Source organism: Drosophila tropicalis, unplaced genomic scaffold (genome assembly GCF_018151085.1).
Source record: "Drosophila tropicalis isolate 14030-0801.00 unplaced genomic scaffold, ASM1815108v1 contig_258, whole genome shotgun sequence".
NCBI lineage: Eukaryota > Metazoa > Arthropoda > Insecta > Diptera > Drosophilidae > Drosophila > Drosophila tropicalis.
Window position 1 is genome coordinate 1,156,487 of NW_027172710.1, and position 26,705 is coordinate 1,183,191.

The following is a 26,705-nucleotide window of genomic DNA, read 5'->3' on the forward strand; positions in this document are numbered from 1 at the left end:
AGTGAGTGCTATACTTAAATTTTTTTTTTGGATCCTTTAAATTTGAAACGTGTAAATTATTTTCTTTCCCAGAATTATTTTTATTTTATCGAATTTTGAAAAAATTCGAGCACGTTTCTTGACTGAGACGTTTCAGCGATAGCTAACTCTTTACTATAAAACGAATTTTTATTCATGCCAGTCGAAACTGGGTGCTTGCTTTGTTCTTTACTTTGTAATCGAGTGGTTACTCGCAGTATATTTTGAGCCTGATGCTGGATTGATTTTATTTCATTGAAATTTATCCTAGACAATGCATCGGCTGCGTAGTTTTCTTTCCCCCTCAGATACACTACAGTGAAGTCATATTCCCCTAAATCTAGCCTCATTCTCGTTAGTTTTTCATAGAAACTAGGTATGATAGTGGACGATGGTCACTTTTTACTAAAAATGTGTTTTCATATACAGGGTGGGCCATAATGTCTGATGAGGCGTATTTCAACTTGAATGGAGGAGTGAATAAACAAAATTGACGTTTTTATGCTTTTATGCTTCTGATAACCCTTAATTCATCGAAACGCAACCTTTTTACGACCAAAAAGTTACGGTGTGGTGTGGCATTTATGCCGATAGAGTTATCGGCCCGTACTTCCTTGGAGCATGGAGCAACGGTAACCGTGAATGGGGAGCGTTATCGGACAATGATAACCGATTTTTTATTGCCATTTGTTCGTAAAAATGAATTGGATAATTACTGGTTCCAACAGGACGGCGCTACATGCCATACAGCGCATGCCACGACCAATTTATTGCGCGAAATGTTCCCCGGAAGATTAATATCGAAAAACGGCGAATATGACTGGCCACCGAGATCACCGGATTTAACGCCTCCTGACTTTTTTTTATTTGGATATTTAAAATCCAAGGTATACACTGGTAAACCAAGGACCCTGGCTGCGCTGAAAGACAATATCCGACAAGAAATTGCTGCCATACCGCCCGAAACATTGGGCAAAGGGATGCGAAATGCCGAAAAAAGGGGCACATTTTGCGGCCAAGGCCAGAGGCGGTCAAAAGAAGTAAGAACAAATCTCCTTAGAATTGAATAAATGAATTTAAAACCAGAAGGCCGGGGCTAACTTCGACCGCGTCAAAGTTTGTATACCCTTGCAACTTTTTTGGTAACTCTTTCCTTACCTATTAGCCATCAATGGCTAATGTTTGCGAAAGAATGGCCTACAATCATAGGAAATAACGAAGATATTGATCATAGTCACTGTTTTCCACCGATCGTTCCTATGAGAGCTATACGATATAGTCACCCCATCTTTATCAAATTCGGCACAGTCAAATGTTTGATTTGAAAGCAATCGCGTTAAAAGTAACGGAGTTTTTAAAAAAGTCACATTTTTCGACCGATCATTCCTATGGGAGCTATATGATATAGTCACCTGTTCTTGATCAAATTTGGCACAGTCATTAACAGATATATTAAACTAACAAATGTTTAATTTGAAAGCAATCGCGTTAAAAGTAACGAAATTATTTACAAAAGTCACTGTTTTCGACCGATCGTTCCTATGGGAGCTATATGATATAGTCATCCGATCTTGATCAAATTTGACACAGTAGTTTATAGGCGTAATAAACTCTCTAATATTAAGTTACACGATCTTAGCACAGAAAATAACGAAGTTATTGAGAAAAGTCACTGTTCGTGACTTTGGGGTTTGTATGGGAGCTATATGATATAGAGGTCCGATCCGGCTGAATCCGAGATATGCAGTATATACAAGCCTGCGTGCAAAATTTCAGCTCTTTAGCTCCTACGGTCTAGGAGGAGTTTGCGTTGATCCAGGCGGACGGACGGACGGACATGGCTATTTGAACTCGTCTCGTCGTGCTGATCAAGAATATATATACTTTGTATGGTCGGAGATGCTTCGTTCTATGCGTTGCACACTTCTGACCAAAATTAATATACCCTTTTTGCAAGGGTATAAAAAAAAATTTTTTAATTCCAGTTTTTACTTTGCTGTTGCAAAAGCAAATCCTTCCACTTTAAATGACCCCCCCTGTACAAAAAAATATATTACTGTTAGTTCTTGTTCAATTGTTGATTTATTGCTTAACAAGCGAATTTACTAGCATCGATTGTGATGCAAAATTCTCTATTAAAATCTGGATACTGTATTATTGGTGGATGACTTAGTGCGGTTTTTAGATGTTGAAATGCAAAAGCACATTCATCAGTCAAAATGAATTCGACATTCTTTTTACATAAATTTGTCAATACGCGTCCGTATTGGACAAAGTTTGGTACAAGCGTCTATTAAAGTTACGAAATGCAACAGATCTTTTTACTTCATTTGGATCTTTTGGAGTTGGATAGTCTTGAAAAACTTTGAACTTGCTATCGTCGGGAAGAATACCTTTGTCTGTACACTTGTGACCTAAGTAAGATTTAGATTATATTTTCGGCAAATGTCGAAAACATCTGTCAAATTTTTGAACATATGTTTTTCAGAACAGCCTGATACAACTTAACCATCCATGTATAAAAAGGCTTGGGATAGTCGTAGTCCGGAGTCGTTAATATGAGTTCGGGGCTATTTTTTTATATATGTAGGGTCTTCATCTAATTCAATTTGATGAAAACCCGAAGTAAGGTCAAGACAAGAAAAATATTTGGCTCTGCCTAATTGATCAAGAAAGCTTTTCTACTGTCTGACGGACGGTCGTGTTTTTTCATAACTCCCAATTTTTATCAATAATTATTGTTTCTCTCAACTTGTAATTGTACTTAGTTTGTTTACGCTTTCGCTGGTGTAGTTTTCTTGTGTTTTATTTGCATAATTTGGCAAATTAATTAGTTTTTTCGTGATTAGTGTTTGGTGCATTTTATATATTTGTACATATTTGTTATACCCTTGCAGAGGGTATTATAAAACTGGTCAGATGTTTGTAACGCACAGAAGGAGACGTTTCCGACCATAAAGTATATATATTCTTGATCAGCATGAGAAGCTGAGTCGATATAGCCATGTCCGTCTGTCCGTCCGTCCGTCGGTGCGTATGCGTTTTACTCAGCCATCTTAAGATCTATCGCGATAAAATTTTTTTAGGGGGACACGAGTTCGCGCCCAATGGGCGCTCCCGTCCGTTGCCTGTCCACCTTTTTAATTTTTCTTTGCATTCATTATCAAAATGTAAGAGCAAGCTCTCGAAACTGTCCTGTGATAGCCTAACCTTTTCGGCTGACATATTAGCTTTCTCTGAAAGTTGGCTCAACTCCTCTGTTTTGGATAATGAAATTCTTTCTAATAACTTTATTTCTTATAGGCTTGATCGTGTTGGTCGTCGTGGCGGTGGAGTACTCATTGCTGTCAACGCGAATCTATGTTCAAGTGTTGTGCCGATTGATCTGCTCTTAGGTGTTGAGTTTATTTACGTTGAAGTTACATTTTTCAACTTTAGCTTATATATTTTTTGTTCATATATTCCTCCAGCTTCTGATATCATGACCTACATGCAACATGCTGATGCTTTGAAAAGCATTTTTAGTCGTCTTTAAGATCGTGATTTCCTTATAGTTGTACGTGATTTTAACTTTTTTGGCTGGTTGATGACAATCTATCTTTCTTAATTCCTTCATGTCAACATGTTTTTCTTGATAGTCTAGTTGAATTCTTTACTTAACTCTTCTAAAAGAATCCTTGATCTTGTTTTTGTCTCGGATCCCACTGTTTGTTCTGTATCTCAAACACAGCCCCTTGTGAAGCTTGATGATCCTTATTACCAACCATTGAAATTATTATTTACAATTCAGTTACTAATTCATTTAAAAACATCCTAGTTTCTCGTCGTAGATGTTTTCGTAAAACAAATTTCAATCTTCTTAACAGCCCTTTGTTCTCTTTTGATTGGTCATTTCTATTTGAGTGCTGGCAGCTATTAAGGGATGTAGACTGGCGGAAAACGAAAACGAAATAAATAGAAAATTTGATGAGAGGTTTTTCTGGACAGACTCCCAAACGGTGATATCATGGATTAATAGTAACGAAAGGCTGCAAGTTTTCGTAGGCAACAGAATAAGCGAAATATGCAAAAAGTCCAAGAGGGCAGAATGGAATTGGGTTCCAACCATGGAAAACATTGCTGATATCATAGCAAGAGATTCTCCCATAAAAGTTGCTACAGACAGATGGCAACAAGGTCCAGCCTTTCTTGGTCTGGATAAAAAGATGTGGCAACAGACAAAATCAAAGGCACTAACCGAACCAGGGCTTATGATGCTGGTTCACCAATATGACCACCCATTTAAAATACTGGAAAATAGAATATCGAAGTTCACAAAACTGGTAAGAGCCACAGCATGGGTCAAAAGATTTTTAGAAAATGTAATACAAAATATCCGTCGTGGCGATTTCGTCGTGGAGGAGTATAATTGGTCTCTATCAAAATTTTTTCTCTGTGTCTAAGCTAAAACTGGCAAGACCACAGGGGCTTTACGCCTCACTAAACATTGTCTTTCTATGAGTGAAGATGAAATTCTACGCATAAACAGTGGCAACCAAAATTCTTCGCGTGGAAATTTCAATATAAATTTTTGAAATTTGCTTTATTTAGTACTTACAAATTATAAACCAAACGGTTACCATGCTGTTACAAGTTCGGACCCTCGCAAGCTATTAAATGAGGAAGAATTTTCAATAAACCTAAAAGTGGAAAGTAACATGTTTTTCTAATTTATTATGAGGAAACTGTTAAAAAAAAATAAACAATTAAATTTATTAAATTTTAATAAACAACATCAAACATCAAATGAAAGTGAAAACAATAAATTTTAATATGAATTTTAATTCAGTAAATCAAAAACGGATTTGAGCAGAATAGATTTATTTTTGTTTAGAAGTTTTCTTTATCCTGTTAATAAAGGATCCGAACTCAATAACAATCTGTTAAGCAAATCTGTTTTTGTTGCTACACGAGAAATCTTGCGGGTGTGATGGAGTCGGTACGTTTTGATGTCCTTATTCCTGGATTCAGCAGCTTCTTTGAAGAGCTCTCCAATAGATAGTAATACATTTGCTATGACATCAGGTGCGTGATTTAATATTTTGTGGACTGACGGGGGCAGGTAATAACAACTATATTTTTGTATCAGTTGTCTTGCTGTATCCAACGCAACTCAGAATATACAAATTTTCAACAGGACTTTCGTCAATGCCTGTTTTTTCGGCAGACAAAATTGCATTGTTAAAAAACGTTCTGGTCGTATTTCCGTCATTGGTAGATCCATTACCTCCAGTTTTGGGTTTATCGACAATCAGCCCCAATTTTGCCCGGAATTCCTCTTGAAAATTTTTTTTTTTCGTTTATGAAAATGTTCTTTATCTTCGAAAGACCATATTTGCCATTGCTTGATTTCCAAACTGTATGACAAGTGGAGAAAGTATTCAAAAAATCGAATGTGTGCATGTAGAGAAGATAATCCAAATTCAAAGTGTTCTTTTTCAGTTTTCTTTGGCAAACATTTATCTATATCGTTCATTCCCGTTTGTTTCGCTCCGCATATGTAACATTTTGCCGAGGAGGTTTGCGTTAATGCATTGCAAAATGTTCCATTAACCATTGTGAGTTGCAAGATATGCTATGTTTCACATGAATTGTTCGATTACTTGATGTTTTATATTTGTTTGGGATCACCTCTTAAATTTTCCTTTTAAAATATTTTTCCTCTTCGACAGTCAACTCAACAGATTCCTTTTTTAATTGAAATCTAATAGGACGACAGTAACGGGTAGAGGATGGTGTTGGATTTTTCCAAATTATTTTGTTTTCCGGATCATTTGGTGTCTTTGTAATAAGTTGCAACGGGACATAAGTTGAATGTGACAAACAAGTTATTTTCTTCAAAATTATTATTTTCAACTTTCTTTTTGTACTCGCTCTGCCCTGAACTACCATCGAAACCCTATTTACCAATTAAGTAAAACAATTTGATGCCTCATCTATTTTTTTTATTACCTCCTCTTGTAGCTGAAGGATCCTTTTAGCCTGAGTTTCGCTTATTGTATTGTAGAAAATTAGCATCAATTTTACTGTTCACAAAGCTTCTTAGTAACAAATATTGATGCTTTGTTAAACCGGCTTTTGTTATATACAACTATACAACTTCACAGGGGTTTTCTGGACAAATCAACGTCTTCGGTGGACTACAAGCCAAACGCAAATCATCAGCAGCAGATACATCGAGTTGTGCCAAATCTGCTATCCGTCGACGCTTGGTTCTTTCTGTGCAATCCACAAAACTTAATTTAGGACGTCCTCGATGTCGATGTGGATGATTTTTTATCTAGTGGTATACATTCAAAAATATATGATATGCCTGTATATACATACCAGAGAGCTGCAACAAGCCACCGACACTTAAGGTGCACCGGGTAAATGTAGGGTGTTTTTGACACCCGTATGTTTTTAACCACCGCACAAATGTGTACAATCGCTAGCCTCACGAAAATACTTGAGTGTTTGTGCACACAAGCTGCAAAAGTGAGTAGGTATTTTTTTCGCATATGTGTGTACAGCATGTGCCGGCGCTTGAGCCTCGAAAAAAAATGAGTCAAAAGACATATACAAATGAAGCAAGTCAGTCGACTCGTCGACTTGGGTATACCATACACCAGGTGAAACAAATATTTCAAATTTCTAAAACCAAATGTACATATGTCTATTAAATTGTTTTTACATGTTTCATAGTATGTGCTATCTCGCTCACTCTACGAACACATGAGCACTCTAGCGCCGCTACTAGCCAACGGCCAATTCTGGCCTTGTGGACCGCTTAGTGAAATACGTTCATACGCATATTTTGCATGTTTCTAGTCCGATTTCAATAAAATTGAATGGTAGTTTTGTAGAAATAGATAAGAATAATTAGTCTGCCGAATTTGAATGCGATAGTCAAAAAACTACAGGAGGAAATCGGTTTTTTCTTAATTATGGAGGCGGAAGTGGGCGTGGCAAAATATGAAAATATATATACTCTGCGCGCATACTAAGCCACTATACATACTAAATTTGATGACTTTAGCTTTGTTTGTTTTTGATAAAATCAGTTTTGTTTAATTTGCTGGGGCGAAAGTGGGCGTGGCAAAATTTTTAAATAGCCAGTTTCTGCGCGTCTATTAAACTAGTCTGCATACCAAATTTGATGTCTCTAGCTATTATACTTTTTAAGGAAAACAGTTTTATGTGATTCCTGGGGGCGTAAGGGGGCGTGGCAAAAAGTTTGAACAATTAATTTCTGCGCGCTAACTAATCGGGTATACAAACTAAATTTTATGTCTCTAGCTGTTATACTTTTTAAGAAAAATAGTTTTATGTGATTCCTGGGGGCGTAAGGGGGCGTGGCCGAATAGTGTCCTTATAGTCTCCGATATCTGCGTGTTCATACGGACGGACGGACGGACAGACGGACATGGCTAGATCGACTCGGCTGTTCATCCTGATCAATAATATATATACTTTATAGGGTCGCAGAAGCTTCCTTCTGCCTGTTACATACATTTTGGCGACTTTAATATACCATTTCACCCTATGGGTGTATGGTATAAAAATGAGTCATAGAATGTGTAGAGTGTTTTGGGTGTTGGGTTTTTTTCTTGCAAGCCTTCGCTTGATTTTTTTTTTTTTTTTCGCAAATAAGAAAATTTAACACAAAATAATGTTTAACTTAAGAAATAATACTTCATTTATTAACTTATAAAAAAAAAAAATTAAAATATAAAACTTAATGTTTTTGCTTCAGTGCATTAAACTTAATTAAATTATAATTTTAGGTTTTTATAATAAGAATGTAGAAAAAGCAAATTGTCCACAGTTTCCGGACCTAATCTATTTCTTTTTTCTGTTATTATATTGCCCGCTAAAGAAAGCTCTCAGCTGCTGCACTACTCGCTGGTATTGAAAGGAGATGTAATGCTAATTTTGATAGCAGAGGATAACAATTTTCCTTGGTTTTCCACCACTCAATGGGTTCAAAAAACTCGCTTAAAGCAACTCTCTCAGTACAATAACTTTCTATTTCATCTAACGGCGATTTATTATTGTTGTTTGTCTGAGCCACCAGTTGGGAAAAGAAAAATGTTGTTTTTGGCACAAAAGTTTGGCTTTTAGGTGTAGTTGCCAATTCACAACTTGGGCTTACTGGACATAACTCCATACTTGAGAAACTACTATTTCGGAAATTTGATTTGAGCAGCAACTAAAATTGGTCATTTTTTCAACACAGAACTTTTTTATTTCTATAATATCCTCATGTTCAAAGATTGCTGCAGGTGGATATAAAAAAAAGGCTGCTTTGTGCCAAATACCTATATTTTCTTTCCAAATCGAATTCGTATTACTTAAAATTTTTTCTTTAAGAACCGATATTAAAGAAAAGTCTTCATAGTTTGGTTCGCATAGTTTCTTCACTTTGGCAATCGAGGGCAAAACATAACATAAAGAGGGAGAGCTGCACGTTTGTAATTCTTTAAAAATTCTCTCAAAATCTTCAAGAAGTACTAATATCACTTTTAAAGTCGATATGTTCACAACTATAAGTTTTTAACCCCTCTCAGTCTCACTTAATATTTGATTAACTGTTGTCCAGTTATCCACTATAGAATTAAGCATAGTGTAATTGGAATTCCAACGAGTTGCGCATAAGTTTTTAAATGTTGTGGTTAGTCTATGCTGCAAACTTGCTTTTTTAAAATATTTAACAATTTTTTTACACGCTTGTAATATTTCTTGTAGCTCATTTGCATCGTCAAAGGACTTTTCCAGTACATTTGAAAATAGATGACTGCTACAATTCAATCTAATATTCGTCTCCAATGCTTTCTTTATATTGGATCCCCGATCTGTCACAAATTTAATATTGGATATGTTTTCGACGTCAAATTGTTCAAAAATGGATTCAATTTTCTTTAAAATATTTTCACCTGTCGATTTTTCAAAATCCATCGATTTTAAGCCTAAAATTATGTCGTTCATTTTAAAGTCTTTTAAATAATGGAGAGTGACACCTAAGAAATTTCTGTTGACTTATTGATCCGTCCACATATCAATGGTTGCGGATACTGCATCGTTAACCACCGCTTCTTTAATTTCGTTGGAGATTATCGCCCTCTTCTCCTCAGCATCTTTTTCCGCATTTCGGCTCAATGTTGTTGCTTCAGGCAGTAAGTCGTCTATATCAACATTTGGTCCATATGTGGCACCAATTTTGACAAAAAACTCCACCAGGCTGCGAAATCCAGTCCTGTTCACTGCGGAAAACGGCCGACAATCCTAAACAATCCACTCACTGCACTTCCTTGTAGCTGCATTTTTGTCCAAGTTAGAAACTTTTTTTGCTTCCGTTGGCTGTCGTAAAGACACACAGCATTTGTGGCGTGACAAATTTGAAGTTTGGTTGCAAACAAATTTCAGCACTTTTCTGCATGTACTGCAATAAACCCAGCCTTCAAGAACAGTTTGGTCCTCTTGAAAAATGTCATACAATATTGTCCAAATTACACTTTTGCCTTTATGTTTTGCAGCTACGGTGTATATACCACGATCTATTTTATTTTTAATGTCTTCAGGTGTCATTGCTGCAAAGTTTACGCTAGCATAATTAAAGAAGCACTGAACTCGAACACTAAGACGCAATCTAATGTAGGAAAAAACGAACGCCAATTACGCATACATATACACACAAGCACCATGGTGTCACCATAAGTCAGCGACATGCAACGAAGCCCCAAATTGTTTTAACTGCGCAGCGATAGATCGCGACCCCAGAAACCATATTGCTGGTAGCAAAGAGTGCCCCCTGGGCAAAACAGGAGAGCAACCAACCGGTCTATAATGGTTAAGTTCATGCAGTTGAATCTTAATCATTGTGCAGCTGCGCAAAGCTTGCTCGCGCAAACGGTGAGGGAATTGGATGTAGATGTCGCTATTCTTAGTGAGCTATACAGAGTAGGGGCTAGCAGCCTGTGGGCAGCGGATATAACTGGCAAAGCGGCTATTTGGACCTGTGGCAAAAACCCACTGCTCATCCAGTCTGTGCAACGAAACAACTGTTTTGTGCGGGCAAAAATAGATGATGTATGGCTCTACAGTTGTTATTTGGCACCAAGCCTAAACATACGTGAATTTGAAGCTGTGCTCGATCAACTTTCTGCAGACGTGCGTGGAAAGACCAAAGTAGTTGTTGCCGGCGATTTTAATGCTTGGTCTGAGGAATGGGGCAGCAGCTCAACAAACGCGAAAGGCCGCACTGTACTCGAAGCATTCGCCACCTCAGATCTGGTAGTGTTGAACACAGGCAGCGAGTTCACATTTAACAGAGCGGGCTACGGCTCTGTCATCGACGTGACGTTCACCAGCAGGCAAATTTTTAACACAGCTAAGTGGGAGCTTTGCAGTCATTATACAGCCAGCGACCATACAGCAATCATGTGCACTATTGGCGACAGTCCAGCAGCAGCTGCAGTTACACCGGACAAACCAAAAATGTACAGGGCGGACACACTTAATCCAGAAACATTTGCATCGACATTATGCTTTCCAACCATGGTAGGAGATGCTAATGATCTATCTAGGAAATTAATGGCCGCCATCACTGCAGCATGCGACAGCAGCATGGCCGTACGCAGGAGCCATAGCAGGCACAAAAGGTCTGTTTACTGGTGGAATGCTGGAATTGCTGAGGCCAGGAATAGATGCCTGAGGGCGAGGCGATGTTACCAGAGAGCCCGAGGACAAGGAAACTTCACCAGCCTGCAGCAAGAATATGCTGATCGCCGCAGATTACTCAACAGGCTAATCAAGGATAGCAAGCGTAAGTGCTTTTTGGATCTGTGCAACGAGGCTGAAATTGACATCTGGGGTATGGCATACAAGCTAGCCATGAAAAAGCTTAAGGCGATAAAGCCAGCAGCACCGTTAGAACAACATATGGAGCATATCGTTAAAACGCTGTTCCCAAGTACGTCAACGGTATTGCCAAGGAACGACTGTCCCACGTTAAGCGAATACAGCCCGGTAACTACAGAGGAGGTGCTATTGGCAGCAGGGCACCTGCAAGACAACAAAGCCCCTGGCCCCGATGCAATTCCTAACAAAGCAATTAAGCTAGCTGCCCGCTTGCAGCCGGAAAAATTTGCGGATGTATTTTCCAAATGTCTCAAAGAGTGCACGTTTCCCGAAATTTGGAAAAAGCAGAACCTGGTGCTTATTCCGAAGCCGAACAAGCCGCTTGAAGATCCTTCTGGCTACCGACCACTCTGCATGCTTGACGCTGCGGCGAAAATGCTAGAAAAAATCATCAGCACAAGGCTGGAAGCAGCCATCTCACAGGCTGGAGACCTTTCGCCCATGCAATTTGGATTCAGAAAGGCCAAATCCACGCTGGATGCACTATCGACAGTAGTCGACATAGCGGAGAAGGCGATTGAAGGGCAACGGTGGAAAGGTGGCGGGAAAAAATACTGCCTCATAACCACACTCGACGTTAAAAACGCTTTTAATACGGCCAACTGGACAAAAATAATTGATGCACTTGGCAGATTCCAAGTACCGGAGAACCTCATATTCACCATAGAGGATTACTTTCGGAATCGCGTATTAAATTACGACACCCGAAATGGAGTACGATTATATGAAATCAGGGGAGGCGTACCGCAGGGCTCAGTACTTGGCCCGCTCCTGTGGAACGCCATGTATGATGGCATACTGCGCATAAATTTGCCCCCAGAATGCCACATAGTAGGATTTGCTGACGATGTAGCGCTAGTGGTCGTCGCAAAACATTTACGTGAGGCGGAGGAGAAAACGGTGGTGTCCATGGGCGCAGCAAAACAGTGGCTTTCTGATGCAGGGCTGACACTAGCGGATCACAAAACAGAGGCTGTCCTTGTAAGCAGCCGAAAGACGGTGGAAGTTGCCAAAATCGAACTGGAAACGTGTACCATACAATCTAGCAGATCGATAAGATACCTTGGTGTCTTACTGGACACAAGACTTTCTTTTAAGGAGCACCTGCAACATGTCAATACAAAGACAGCAGAAACATGTAGAGCATTGAGTCGCATAATGATGAATGCAAGGGGCCCACGGCAAGCATCTGTGCTCTGGAATGTTGCTTATGAACGTTGTCAAATCGACCATACTCTATGGTGCACCGGTATGGGCAGAAGCAATGCAGCGGAAAACGTACAGAAGAGGACTTGACTCTACATATCGTCTTGGCGCCCTGCGTGTTTGCCGTGGCTTCCGGACCATTTCCGATGACGCGGCGCTAGTCATTGCAGGGATGACACCGCTTGACATACTGGCGAAAGAGGCTCAAATTATCTTCCAGCAACGGCAGGGACAAGTATGGACCCCCACGACCAGGCGAACAATCATCAAAATGGCGAAAGAAGCCAGCGTGGCAGAATGGCAGCATCGATGGGCAGGCTCAACAAAAGGTCGGTGGACCCACAAGCTGATACCCGATATAAATGCTTGGATAAATAGGCGTCATGGCGAAGTCACCTATGAGCTTACGCAGTTCCTTAGTGGTCATGGCTGTTATAGGACATATCTGCACCGTTTTGGACACGAAACAAGTAATGATTGCACATGGTGCCAAGAAGATGTGGCGGAATCACCGGAGCACATCATTTTCGAGTGCCCTAGGTTCCAGGAAGAGCGACGGAATCTGGCGGTGGAAATGGGAGAGACACCCACAGTCGCCAATTTGACAAAAAACATGGTGAGAACAAAACGGTCATGGTCAGCAGTGTGCAACTATGCATTAGTGACTATGAGCAAGCTGAGGCTCCTTGGGCGAGAACGTCACGCTGGAGGGGCATAACTGATGCCCGCCATTATCCCTGCGACGCAATACCGCAAGGCAGTTCCGCAGGATTCGTATGGCAAGATTTTTCTCTCTCCTAATCTCTGTACTCTTATTTCTACTTATTTAACCTATGTTATCACCTGTCCTGTTTATTGTTAAAACTTGTATTACTCACTACACTACATCTTCATTTTTAAAATAAAAGAATTAAAAAAAAAAAAAAAACAAGCACCATGGTGTGTGCAAAATACTCGGGTGATACATATGTGTTTTGCTTACTTCTATTTATAGCTCATTGCTTTTTCTCGCACTTACGCCTATTCCCTATTTCGTTTCTGTTATGAGTGCGACCGGCACGCGTTGCCGAAAAATGCCTGGTTGCCAAGCAAAAAGAAAACGGTGTATTATTGTGAGCGACAGATGGTATATGTGGTAGATGTGGCACTCAAATCATTTTGTATAAGTATGTGTTCATGATTTGCTGAGCCGGTGATGAGTGGCACCGGCACACAAATTTCATTGAGTGTGAGTGAGGTGGCAAAAATTGACACACTTGCAGTTCTCTGATACATACATAAGTACGAATAAAACAAGTTGATGAAATAAATACAAACTATAATATTAAATAGAAGTACAACAAATATGTTTGATTTGCGCTCTCGTCTTTTGTCTACCCGCGACTCTGTGATACGTGTTTTTGTTTTGGTGTATTCTTGCTTGTTAATTTCCTTAGTTGTGAAGGCTTACTCTGCACATTAACCCTTGTGTCAAAACTGGTCAGTATATTCTTATACGCAGATTTTTTACCTTTAGAATTTTCATTTTTTATTTTTTGTATTTCCTTTTTTAATTAAATTAAACTTTTTGATAAAATGGTTGTCTGCTCAAAAAATAATTGCATAGTTGCCACTAATGCGGTTGACTCCCATGATTATATTCTTTGTTGGTTGTGTGACAATGCGGTTCACGTTAAGTGTGCAGGTTACACAGGCAGAATCAAGGAGTCTATTGCTAAAGGTGGTGGCTTAAAATATGGATGTGATGCTTGCCGTGAGGTCGAGAATGAGATGCGCACTTTCATGAGGCGGACTAGAGATAGTTTTGACACTTTAAGGGCAGGTTTTAATAAACTCCAAGCGGAGTTTGCTGCGGTGGAGACTCAGTTCAGAAGTTTATCGCTTATGAATGAGTCTCCGAAACGTAAAAGGACCAGTCCTTGGGGTGTTTCTGTATCTGTAGATCCGCCAGCGTCTCTTATCGTCCCCGACCGGTCTCATGCACCGTCCACTCCTAATGTACAGCAATTGATTTCGTTTAAGAGCCCTGTTGTGAATGCTATTAGTAAGGAATTACCGGTATCACCTGGGAATGATCTCTTAAAAACGATGCCTATTGTAGTGTCTGATGTGTCCGGGCAATTACCCATTCCAATGGAAATTGCCGATAGTTCTAAGAGTATCGAGGGCCCCGTAAACAAGTTAACTGCTGCAGTGGGTGACTTGTCCAACGTTACTGCTGCGGCTGACGCTTCGGGACCGCGGCCTCTGGTTGGCATACCACCAAAGAAACATATATTTGTTTCTAGGCTAGACCCTGTTGTCACATCTGATGATGTAATAGCCTATATTCGAAAAAAAGTTAACGTCTCGAATATTGCGGTGGAGAAGTTTAAATTTTCTTATTCTCGGGACATTTCGTTCTTTAAATTAAGTGTTTGTGTCAATATCTTCGACACTATATGTCGAGAAGACTTTTGGCCGAAACATATAATAGTTAAGGAATATACTGTAAAAAGAAAAATCGGAAACCGATTCGCTTGCCAACAACAACTAACACTATTCCTGCCACATCAGCATCTGCTGGTGTGTCAAAAAACTAGCTTCGTCCCTTAACCTGGGTTACCAGAACGTTAGAGGACTGAAATCTAAACTTTCTAATCTCTATGTAGATAGTCTTTCTTTTGAACATAACATTCTAGCTTTTACAGAGACGTGGCTAAAACCTGATATTGCTGATGCATCGGTTTTTTCCTCAAACTTTTCTATATTCAGACGTGACCGGATTTCTCGCATAGGTGGTGGCGTTCTGATAGCTGTTGATGCTGCTTTATCATCTGAAATGATGCAATTTTCTAGTACCCAGGAGATTGAGTTTGTCGGTGTTAAAGTAAATTTTAAATCTTTTAATGCTTTCATTACTTCTTCCTATATTCCACCATTGTCAGACATGGTGGTATATTTAAATCATTTAGAGGCAATTCAGTTTGTCTCCTCCTTAGTTTCCAGTCAAGACTTGCTCATAGTTGTAGGTGATTTTAATTTACCCGCTTTAGCATGGTCACTAACAGATGAATCTACCACGTTGCTGCCCTCTTTGTCACATGACTTCATTGATGGCCTTCTAGGCTTATCTTTATCCCAAGTCAATCCTGTTTTAAATTCTAATGGAAAATCGTTAGATCTTATTTTTGTATTGGATTCTTCTTATTGTGAGGTTTCTAGGATCGAACCATTTGTTCTTCCAGAAGACAAATTTCATCCTACATTAAATTTAAAAATTGATTTGCCCTTGCTTTTACCATTACTTGGTTCAAATGAGTTACCTCTAACTAGGTGCTTTCGTAAGACTGACTTTGCCAGCCTTAATGAAAACATTGCTACTACCGATTGGTCTTATCTGTACAATTGTAGAGATATGAACTCAGCTGTTCGTTTTTTCTATGATACTCTGAATTCACTCTTTGATATTTGTGTGCCTCTTGGTAGGCTGGAGCGGCTTAACAAACCTCCCTGGTTCTCTCGTGAGTTATCCAATTTGAAAAATGTGAAGACACGATATTATAAGAAGTTTCAAAAAACACGTCGTTCATCAAATTATGCTCTGTATACAGTCGCTCGTTCAAAATTCATGATGCATAATACACAATGCTATAAGAATTATCTTCAGCGGTGTAAGCCTCAGTTTTCCTCTAAACAATTTTATAATTTCGTTATTTCTAAACGTAAGACCTCTGTGCACCCATCTTTTTTGTCTTTTCAAAATAAATGAAGCAAGTAAGTCGACTCGTCGACTTGGGTATACCATATACCAGGTGAGACAAATATTTCAAATTTCGAAAACCAAACATGCTTCAGACTATGTGCCATCTCGCTCACTCTACAAACACGAGCAGTCCAGCGCTGCCACTAGCCAACGGCCAATTCCAATTAACTCTATATATTTACATAATACACGAGTATACCAAATTTGGTGGTTCTAGCTCTTATAGTCTCCGAGATCTGCGTTTTCATACGGACGGACGGACGGACATGGCTAGATCGACTCGGCTGTTCATCCTGATCAAGAATATATATACTTTGTAGGGTCGGAGAAGCTTCCTTCTGCCTGTTACATACATTTTCGCGACTTTAACATACCATTTCACCCTATGGGTGTACGGTATAAAAAGCGAGCACTGATCAGGCTATTGCCGATATGTTTGCGAATTTTTTCAAAACGACCTATTCCTCAACGGAATATCGAGCAAGTCCGTATCCTTATCGTTTAGAAAAGGCTAATTGCATTTTCAATCCAGTGATTAAAGAAAGTTCTCTTCTTAGCGAACTTAAACTAGTTAAACCTAAGCCTCTAACCACAGGGGTATCTCAAAATTGTCCGCTATTCCGAAAGGCTTTTGAGAAAATTATAACTTCTCAATTGCAACATTTTTGCAGCTCTATTATTTCGCCATCCCAACATGGGTTTGTGAGACGTAGGTCTACAACCACTAACCTTTTAGAATTTACCTCTATAATTATCAAGGAGTTCAAAAATTCTAAACAAACTGATGTCATATACACTGACTTCAGCAAAGCCTTTGATTCCGTTAATCATACCCTATTACTTTCTAAACTGAACGACATTGGTCTTTCCACCTCTTTTCCTTCTTGGGTTTGAGAATATTTAACAAATAGAAAACAGAACTTTTTAAGTCCTCTTTTTCCAATTCGATTCCTGTGACTTCTGGTGTACCAAGGTAGTCATCTAGCCCTCTGCTTTTCACAAAATTCATTAGCGATCTTCGATCAGTCATTGTTCATTCGCGTGTGCTTATCTATGCTAACGGTGTCAAGCTTTGTCTTACTTATAAAGATACTGATTCATTTAGTCGGCTACAAGCTGATCTTAAAAACTTTCAATCTGCTGCCAGTTTAATTTATTAAGTCTTAACAATACCAATACCCTTGCAAAAAAGGTATATTAATTTTGGTCAGAAGTGTGCAACGCATAGAACGAAACATCTCCGACCATACAAAGTATATATATTCTTGATCAGCACGACGAGACGAGTTCAAATAGCCATGTCCGTCCGTCCGTCCGTCTGGATCAACGCAAACTCCTCCTAGACCGTAGGAGAGCTGAAATTTTGCACGTAGGCTTGTATATACTGCAGGGGTTGTAAATCTCGGATTCAGTCGGATCGGACCTCTATACCATATAGCTCCCATACAAACGCAAAAATCACGAACAGTGACTTTTCTCAATAACTTCGTTATTTTCTGTGCTATTGTCGTGAAGCTTAATAAACGCCTATAAACGACTGTGCCAAATTTGATCAAGATCGGGTGACTATATCGAAAACAGTGACTTTTGTAAATAACTTCGTTACTTTTAACGCGATTGCTCTTAAATTAAACATTTCTTAATTTAATATATCTGTTAATGACTGTGCCGAATTTGATAAAGATCGGGTGACTATGTCATATAGATCCCATAGGAACGATCGAGACATAAAGGATCATGCTGAAGACTTGGTTCGACACTAGGGGACGGAGCTATGTTACCGAAAAATTTCATTTCTGTTCTGGAATCTAGTATATGAGTCAATTTATCATGTCGTTGTAAAGAAAGAGATGGTCACACTCTTAATAAAAATTATGGCGAAGGAAAAACATGCATAAAAGGATAAAACAATAAAGCTCTCGTCCAGTTAAGATCGTTGCTTCCACAACGTTCTTCATCTGATTAATATTCCGGAGCATGATTATTGGCACACCTATTTTTAATTTCAATAGGTGTGGTGGCATTCTAGGCGGATCAAGTGAGTTCAAAAATCCGGTTGGATATTTCCTCTGTTTCTATGCTGGATTGGATCACATGATTAAGTTGATAGATATCTTCATTCTTGGCAGCAAGGATCGTTCGTTCCCTGAGCCAATAATCGTGATTCCTATAATTAATTTGAGTATCATGGAATACTTTTTCGATCAGTTCTTCCTTTGATGCAACTAAATTCCAAAAATTTTCGTGCAATGAAATACCCAATGTCCAGTAACTGTTGTGAGAATAATTCAGCTTCGTATGTACGTACGTGTCGTCACAATGTTGAGTATATTAGGCAAGAGTTGATGTCGTTCTCTGGTGTCGATCAAGAAATTACGCATTCTCGAATGCTTGAGCGATTTTACGTAGATCGCGCAATTTTTTATCAAGAGCCTGCAGCGATTTTTTATGTGTAAGTTTACATTTCTGCAATACTTTTCCCATACCTACCACCAGGTAATAATGTCGCAGCTATTCCAGATGAAGCAAAAGCTAAAGCTATGTCCTTTTTTCTCGAACCGTGGCCATGTTTTCCAGTTCCTCCTGAAGCATCTATGAAGATGCCCCCACCTCCACTATTTATCATTTCCACAACATGATCATAAACGCCCTTCTGTTTACGGGTTAATTTGGTAATGTTTGTTTGGACATATGACTGAAGATCATCGCTGTTGTAAGTCTGCTCACGGCGTAAATTCACAGCAACCGAAGCAGTCGCAATGTGGGTGGGTGCTGGGATTCGCAATTGACTTAGCACTTTATTTGTCCTAGCTAAGCAATTGTCTTCAATGTCTCTTAACGTTTTATTGTAAATGTCTTCTGTCAATTCCATGATCATGTCGGAATTTTCTTGGTGAACTCTGTGCAAAATAACCTTAGCCAAACGCGAACGATATCTTAACCATGACTCAATTTGATTTCGTTAGCAATTTTTCGCTTGTAACTGAATGAGGAATCAATGAATTTTCTACCACGTGGTTTACATGTAACTGCCCCCGCCTACTGCGGTCGATACACGGAAAGCCGTTATAAAACCAATTTTACACGTTCGCGAGTATGATATCGACATGCTTGAACCTGACTCTACAGTGTGTCAAAATTTAAAGGCAATCGGTTTGTGTGTTCAGGAGTTATAGCTAGCGTCAGGCAAGAAAGGCGACTTGGTTTTATATATAATAATAATTTCGGGTTTCGGCCAAATTTTGTGGTAATTTTTAATTCTAAAAAAAAAAAAAAAAAAAAAAAAATAGAAAAAAACGCTTTGTCACGAACCGCTTATTTACGTGCAAAATTTTTGTGAAAAATTTGAAAATGATCGGTGTGGTTTTTCCCGCTAGAGTGCTCACTAACTTGGAAAATGTTGTTTGTCAGAAAATCGATTTAAAGTTTTTATACCCTAGCAAAAAGGGTATATTAATTTTTGTCAGAAGTGTGCAACGGAAAGAAGAAAGCATCTCCAACCATATAAAGTATATATATTCTTGATCAGCACGACGAGACGCGTTTATAAAGCCATGTCCATCTGTCTGTCCGTCCGTGTGAAACAATGCAAACAATGACTTTTCTTAATAACTTCGTTATTTTCAGAGCTATTGTCGCAAAATTTAATATCAGTGGGCTTTTACACTTATAAACGACTCTGCCAAATTTGATCAAGATCGGGTGACTATATCACAAAGCTCCCATGGAAACGATTCGATCCGAAAACAGTGATTTTTGTTAAAACCTTCGTTACTTTTAAAGTGATTGCTTTAAAATTTAACATTTGTCAGTTTTATATATCTGTTAATTGCTGTGCAGAATTCGATCAGGATCGGGTGACTATATCTTATAGCTCCCATAAGAACAATCGGCGGAAAACAGTGACTCCGATTAATAACTTTGTTTTTGTATGTAAGCCGTTTCGCAAACATTAGATAATTTGAAGGGATTTATCTTTATCTGTTTTTTCCCGATTTTCTTCAAATTTTCCAACAACATTTTTCAAATGCCAAGGATTAAAATAGTAAAAAAAATTAAGAAAAAAAAACAATTATTAATACCTTCATTTCCCTTAAAGATCGTGATTCTCTTATAATCTCAGGTAATTTCAACTTGCCTAATATTTCTTGGCTGGTTAATGATAATCTTTCTTACTTTATTTCTTTGTCTCAAGATGTTTTTCTTAATAACCTACTTGAATGCATGTTATACCAGTTAAATTCTTCACTTAATCTTTCTAAAAGAATCATTGACATTGTTTTTGTCTAAGATCCAACTGTTATTTCGGTATCTAACACTGAGCCCTTTGTGAGCCTGTAAATCCTCATCACCCTACCACTGAACTCATAATTTCTTACAGTTTGGTACTTATCCATTCAATAACATCTAAGCTACTGAAATATGACTTTCACCATCTCAAGAAATTGAATATATCGAGATTTGGAAGAAAAAACATCCTGATCTGTTTCCCGTTGATGCTGACGAAGAACATATTAACTTTATACGCAAAAGCTTCTTTCATATATTTTAAAATAACGAATAGAAATTTGTCAATGTTATCCCAAATAGATAACACTGTGCAACACCAAAAATCAAACCGTACCGGACCTTTTTTTCTGAAAGTACATCTATTGAATTGGGCTTTTCAAAGTAAGCTCATTTTGTTTTTTTAGCGAGTTGAAATTTTTATTTTTGATGTTTGTTTTATTGTTTGTCATATGAGCTAAATATGATTTATAAGATCTGTTGTCAATGTAAATGTTGTCAAAAGAGTTAAATTTCTTACCGTTTCAAGCAGAGTCGCATCATTTTCTACTAAGGGAGGTATTTGTTTTGTAATAATGTCCATTTTTTTCATTAACTTGGGCCAATTAACTTGTATGAGGCCTTCTTGATGAGCGATTTCCACTAAAATAATACTTCCTCCAATCACTAATGCGGCAATTTTTCCAATTTTCATAGTTGTAAATCCAGTCGCCCTTCAAGTAAAAAATTATTTGTAACTAAAAGTTATGTCAGTGGTTTTAGTTTATGGACTTAGCTACCTTAATGTTGTTGGTAGAGTTTGTAGAGCCGACGAGTGCCGGCTAAGGACAAATCTTTTGCTTTTAAACATAATTTTCATATACAGCTGTGTAGCAGAGCAGTAGATGCTAACAAAGTTTTCAAAATTTTTCATGTATTCCTTTTTATGATTCAGTTTTTTGCCTTTGGTTTTGTAAAATGGTATATCCCTATGTAGGTATAGAAAAACCGAAAAAGTTCCGTAAATCTTACTAATTATTGTGCTTATGCCCACAAATTTAGCTGTTAAAAAAATATGCCAGTTTTTCGTTTAAATGCGAAGAAAAGCAAAAAAAAAAGTTTCCAAAGTTGTCAGGAGTAAGTGTAATTATTTAGATAATAATGGTGCACTATTATTTGCGTCAACTAACGGTAACATTTTCATGTTAATCGGAAGAGGAACGTATTACCAGGGTTTGATATTACTACGAAATTCCGTAGTATTTTTATTTGCTCTCGCTACCGCTCCCGTTTTTGACCAGAGCGGTAGCAGAGTCAAAGGCAAACTACGAAAAATAAATGATTTGCTCGGCTATAATTTTTGGCGTTTAAAAAAGCTATAGCAATAGAATGAATATGATGAGAGCTGTAGCAAAAAAAAAAAAGAAAAATTTCATCTGCTCTCATCTCGCTCTAGGTTTTCAACAACTTTTACGTATGAGGCTAGCATTTATTTTTCGTAGTTTGCCTTTGACTCTGCTGCCGCCCTCGTCACAAACGGGAAGTGCCAACCCGCTATTGCCAAAAAGTCCTAAGAACCACAGGTGACCTAAATTTGAAGTTTAAAATAATTTTGAATCGACAGATTTTTACTATGAAAATGGGTTTTTTTTTGTTCAGTCCAAAATGGTAGTAATTTTATTATATTTAAATATAGATTATGAATTTAAAAAATATTGGTGCATTTATGGCCATTTTTAATATGATTTAGCAACTCTGAAGTCAAAGCTTAAAGACACCGCTATTTTTTTGAACACAGCTGTAAATCGCTTCAACAAATTAGGCTTCAGTAAAGATTTTCGAGTGCAAACAACGAATACCATTTTCTAAGTCGGTGAGCACTCTAGCGCGAATACCACAATTGTACATAAATTGCGTACAAAAATTTTAAACATTAATGATGATGCCTTGTGAAGTGATTTTTTTTGTTTTGTTAATAATTAGTCAAAAATTTGGCAGACAAACAAAAATTTGCCTTTTGAAAAAAACCTTTTTAGTAGAAATCTTCTTGTATACCCTTGCAGAGGTTATTATACAATTGTATTTTTATTTATTTGCAAAAAGGGTATATGAATTTTGGTCAGAAGTGTGCAACGCATAGAAGAAAGCATCTCCGACCATATAAATATAAATTAAACCCTTCCCTTCACTGACGGTATAAAACAATAAAGTTTTTATTTAAAGTCACTTTACAATTACATACAATTTAATGATAACTGAAAGATTCTGACTGAAAGAATTTCGCAGAGTGTGTTGACGGACTTGGGTTTATGTCTTCCATGTTATGATATACATAAGTACTTAACTCCTTGTTATGATAGAAGTGCTTAACTATAAGCACTTAACTCCTTGTTATGACAGAAGTGCTTAACTCCTCCCCCTTTAAGTGCGGACGTCCTCGGGCGCAACAATATATTGGACTGGCGCGATTGAGACTTCCATTGCTGGAACATGGTTGCCTGTTCCGTGGCTGCAGTATTTTTTGATAGCAGCTGCCAGAAAGGTTAGAATAATCCAGTTTGACGAAGACATAATCGAGTTGTTTCCTTGGATTCGTTCCAGATTATTAGTATTATTATTGAGTAGCTCCTTGAGCATTTCCAGTGATAACCTTTCAACTCTCTGCTGCTTATCTGATAGTAGTTGTAACAGCGGCGGTTGAACCTTGACTTCAAAGCGTGTCTTCACAATATACCAGGAGCCTTCTATCATGACTTTCGCGTTTTCCGCTTAAAGGGTAATGTTTTATCCATTGATGTTGATGTCCCCTTGAAATTGGTTCAGCAGCAAGGTACCGGGCAATATTTCTGAATGGGACTTTACGTGCTGGTTGTTTATGACCTTACATTGTGGATTCCTTCTTTGCAAGTAGGCTCCTACACATTTACTGTTTTCTAAATTAGTCAAATCTTCTAGCTTACAGATTGTCTTAACATTATGAATTTTACATTTATTCTTATTGGTTAACCCGAAGTATTTCTTGTTGCATTTCATGATATTCTCGTGGTCTATTTCTTCTTTAAATTTTTGATATTTAATTGGTATTGCTAGGATTTGTTTACAAGTTTCATTAATTACTCTGGGTAGGCTAACAATATAAAGGAGTGATTTACCGTCTGAGGCTACGCTGAACTCGGCAAACTCGGCTACGCTGACCTCGGCAAACTCTATTAGTTCTTCAATGTTTATTAATGTTAAGTTCTCTTCTTTAATTGTGTCGATAAAATCTATTTCGGCAGAGGACAGTATTAATGAGTTTACAGTATTGGCCTTAGACCAATCAATTGCGTAAATGATATTTGTCATTTCTTCTCTTAAAAGATTCAATTTAAATTTGGTAATTTCAATTTCTTTTGACTTATTATTGGATTCGGGTTTACCTCTAATTAATATAGTGTTAGTTATCTTAATTAAGTCGTTTACCTTATTTTCTATTAAATTATTAATTATGACCTGCCGATTATTGTTTTCCAATAGTTCATTGATCTTATTTACCACAATTTTATGATCTTCATGATCGGGTGTGCCCGCTAACCATTTCCAAGCCGTGCTAAGTATATCGAGCGATCTTTTGTTTCTGAATTTCATCGGCTGAAGCCTCCTCAATTCATTCTGTACCTGAGTTATCTCATAGGCCAAGAAAAGGTTGATACGGACTAAGGTTTGTCGAATTCTTGACGACTTCTTTTAAAACGGATATGGCCATTTGATATTTTTCTAATTCGATGACATGAATAATTTTAAAGGTTCCGTTCTGGCGCGCTAACCCGGTTTCCAACATGACCATTCTTGACTTAGTGTAGTCTAGTATAGTTCTGTGACCCCAGCAAAGTGGTAACATGAGCAATCTGTCGGAAGAGGATGTTTATCAATACTTCAAGTGGTTTTTATGAACTATCCTGCCTGACCTGGTTTTAATCTTGGTATTAAGATCTTCGGCTACAATTTCTTTTTTATAGTTTAGTTTAGTGATTTCATTTGGATCGTAAATTTTGACGGTTTTATTTGTTTTATTGTGGTACCTTAGGTCCTTATTTTGCTTCTTTAAAATGTTTTCTGAAATCTTTTCCCTTTCAAGTGATAATTTTTCTGGTGTATGGATTAAATTTGTTGCAAAAAATGCTTCTATTGGCTTTTTGTTGGTGGTACTGTGGATGGCTTTATTGTACTCATGACCATCCACGACTTCGAATATTAAATCCTCGAATTCCATTTCGGGGTGCGCTAGCTTTAAGCATCTCATTATTTCTGTATATCTTGAATGAAATCTTTCTACTGGGCCGTTGCTAGATGATGTATATGGTGGAGTAGTGTGGACTTGTATCCCTAACTGATTATTCAAAAGAAATTTTATTGATGCAGAATTTAAAGCCTTTTCGTTATCCATTACCACGGTTTTTGTCATACCGAAGGCCAACAATAACTCACGTAAGGGTACTTTAAGGTGTTCTGCTGCTTTTGAGTTTACGAGTTTAACTTGCGCGTACTTAGAAAATTTGTCTATTGCGGTTATGATTATCTTATTTTAGGTGGAATATAAATCTATATGGATTATTTCGACTGGATATGTCGGAATAGGAGTTGGTTGTATTTCTTGATTCGGAGGTTGTCTTTGGTATTTCGAAAGCTTGCACGTTTGGCAAGAGTTTATTATTGCTTCGACCTTTTTCTTCATACCGGGAAAGAGATGTTCAGATACAATTTGTTTTTTATTTTCAACAGAATTTGTATGTGCTCTAAGGTTTTCCTTTATTATGACATCTTGTTGTTGAATCTGATCATGGACATCAATTGTCTAAATTTGTGTGGTGGATTCCTTATCACCAGTGAGGATAAACAATTGGTTTTTAGAAACATTAACGGGAATTCCCATTGCTGGAATGGGAATGCTGGTTCATGACCTAAGCTTTCATCACTATGGACTGTAGCTGACGTACTACTAGCATTTGTGCTGGTGTAAATGATCACCTTGGATTTGCTATATACATACATCCTTAGCTTATCCAATGCCCTACTATTATTAATACTATATCTATCATTTCTCTTTCATTTGTGGCATTGTGCATTTTTTACTTTCTCAAAGGCATCACCGAATCGGACTAGGAATCTTGCTTGAGACATTCTTTTTAGCTCTGCCATGTCCCCTCGCAATAACGAGTCAAGGGTCTAGCTAACTTAGCAAAATCTTTGATAAATCTTCTGTAATAACTAGCTAATCCCAGGAAAGACCTTAGTTGTTTCAGGTTCTTTGGTATGGGGAACTTTTTAATTGCTTGAATTTTCTCTGGATTGGTTTTAGAGTTAAAACCTTCCTTGAAATTACTACGCCTAGGAAATCAACGCTATATCTTAGGAATTTCCATTTATCTACTTGGACCTTCATATTTGCTTTGGACAAAGTAGAAAATACTAGAGCTAGATGTCGGAAATGTTTTTCGTCGGATTTACTGAAAATTATTATATCATCAATGTAGACGTAACAAATTTTTCTAATGAGATCTCTTAAAATGTCATCGAGAGCTCTTTGGAATATTGATGGCGAAGTCTTTAGACCGAAGAGGAGTCTTGTGAACTCGTATTTCCCTCCATTTACAGCAAATTCCGTTTTTTCAATATAAGATTCCTTAAGGGAAACCTTTTGAAATCCGCTTTTTAGATCGAGAACAGAGAAATACTTATTGTTACCCAACTGTGCAACCATTTCTCCGATTTCAGAAATAGGATACTTATCCGAAACTGTAACTGCATTAAGCTTTCTGTAATCGATGACCATCCTATATTTCTTATTCCCAAGGCTGTCGCTCTTTTTAGGAACTATTGATACAGGGGAATTATAGGGCAACCGTGAGGGTCGTATTTTACCATCTCGTAGTAATTCTTGTAGCTGGTCTTCTACTACATCTCCTAGAGAAGCTGGGTACGTGTAATTTTTGGTGTAGACTGGAGTGTCTATTGTCATACGGATTTCACCTTAGACATTAGTAGCGTAACTCAAATTTTTATTTGGCTCCGCAAATAGCGATTCGTACTCCTCTTGGAGTGACTTTAGCCCTAGTTTCTGCTGATTTGATTGTATGGACCTGATGGGCTCGCATCTGCTTAACTTTAACAACATGAGAGTTGTTGACATACAGTAGATATTTCCCTACATCAATAATGGCGTTTAATTCTCTTAGTGTGTCATTACCTAGAATTCCATGGAATGGACTCAAATAAGGTAATAGGAAGAAAGTTATTGGTTTTTTGGGGTCGCTAAATAAACCCAAATAGATATGGCTGGTGAATAGAATGCGAGCACTTACGGTGTTGACGTAAAACTTGTGCTCATTCGTGTTGATATTTTTGGCTATTTCTGGTTGGACATATTTTTTGTTTGAGCCGGTATCTGTTGAGGCTACTGTTTTTCCACTTTATTCTGCGCGACTAACTCTGAGTTGTCTTCTTGTGAGGTAAAATATTCCTCCTGCTGCATACTGCGAGGCTTTTGGTCCTA

At 37.9% G+C, this 26,705-nt stretch overlaps 1 long non-coding RNA gene across 4 annotated transcripts in view; it reads right to left on the reverse strand.

Annotated features, from left to right (window-relative positions):
* LOC137572189 (uncharacterized) overlaps nt 1-26,705 on the reverse strand; it is a 47,849-nt gene that overhangs the window by 10,154 nt on the left and 10,990 nt on the right. For 3 of the 4 annotated variants that reach the window (XR_011031568.1, XR_011031567.1, XR_011031565.1), the window contains exon 2: nt 20,715-20,907. This is a non-coding gene — a long non-coding RNA (uncharacterized lncRNA). Of the gene's footprint in view, nt 1-4,615; nt 4,698-20,714; nt 20,908-26,705 lie in introns of all 4 variants that reach the window. The other variant, XR_011031566.1, reaches the window with a different exon arrangement.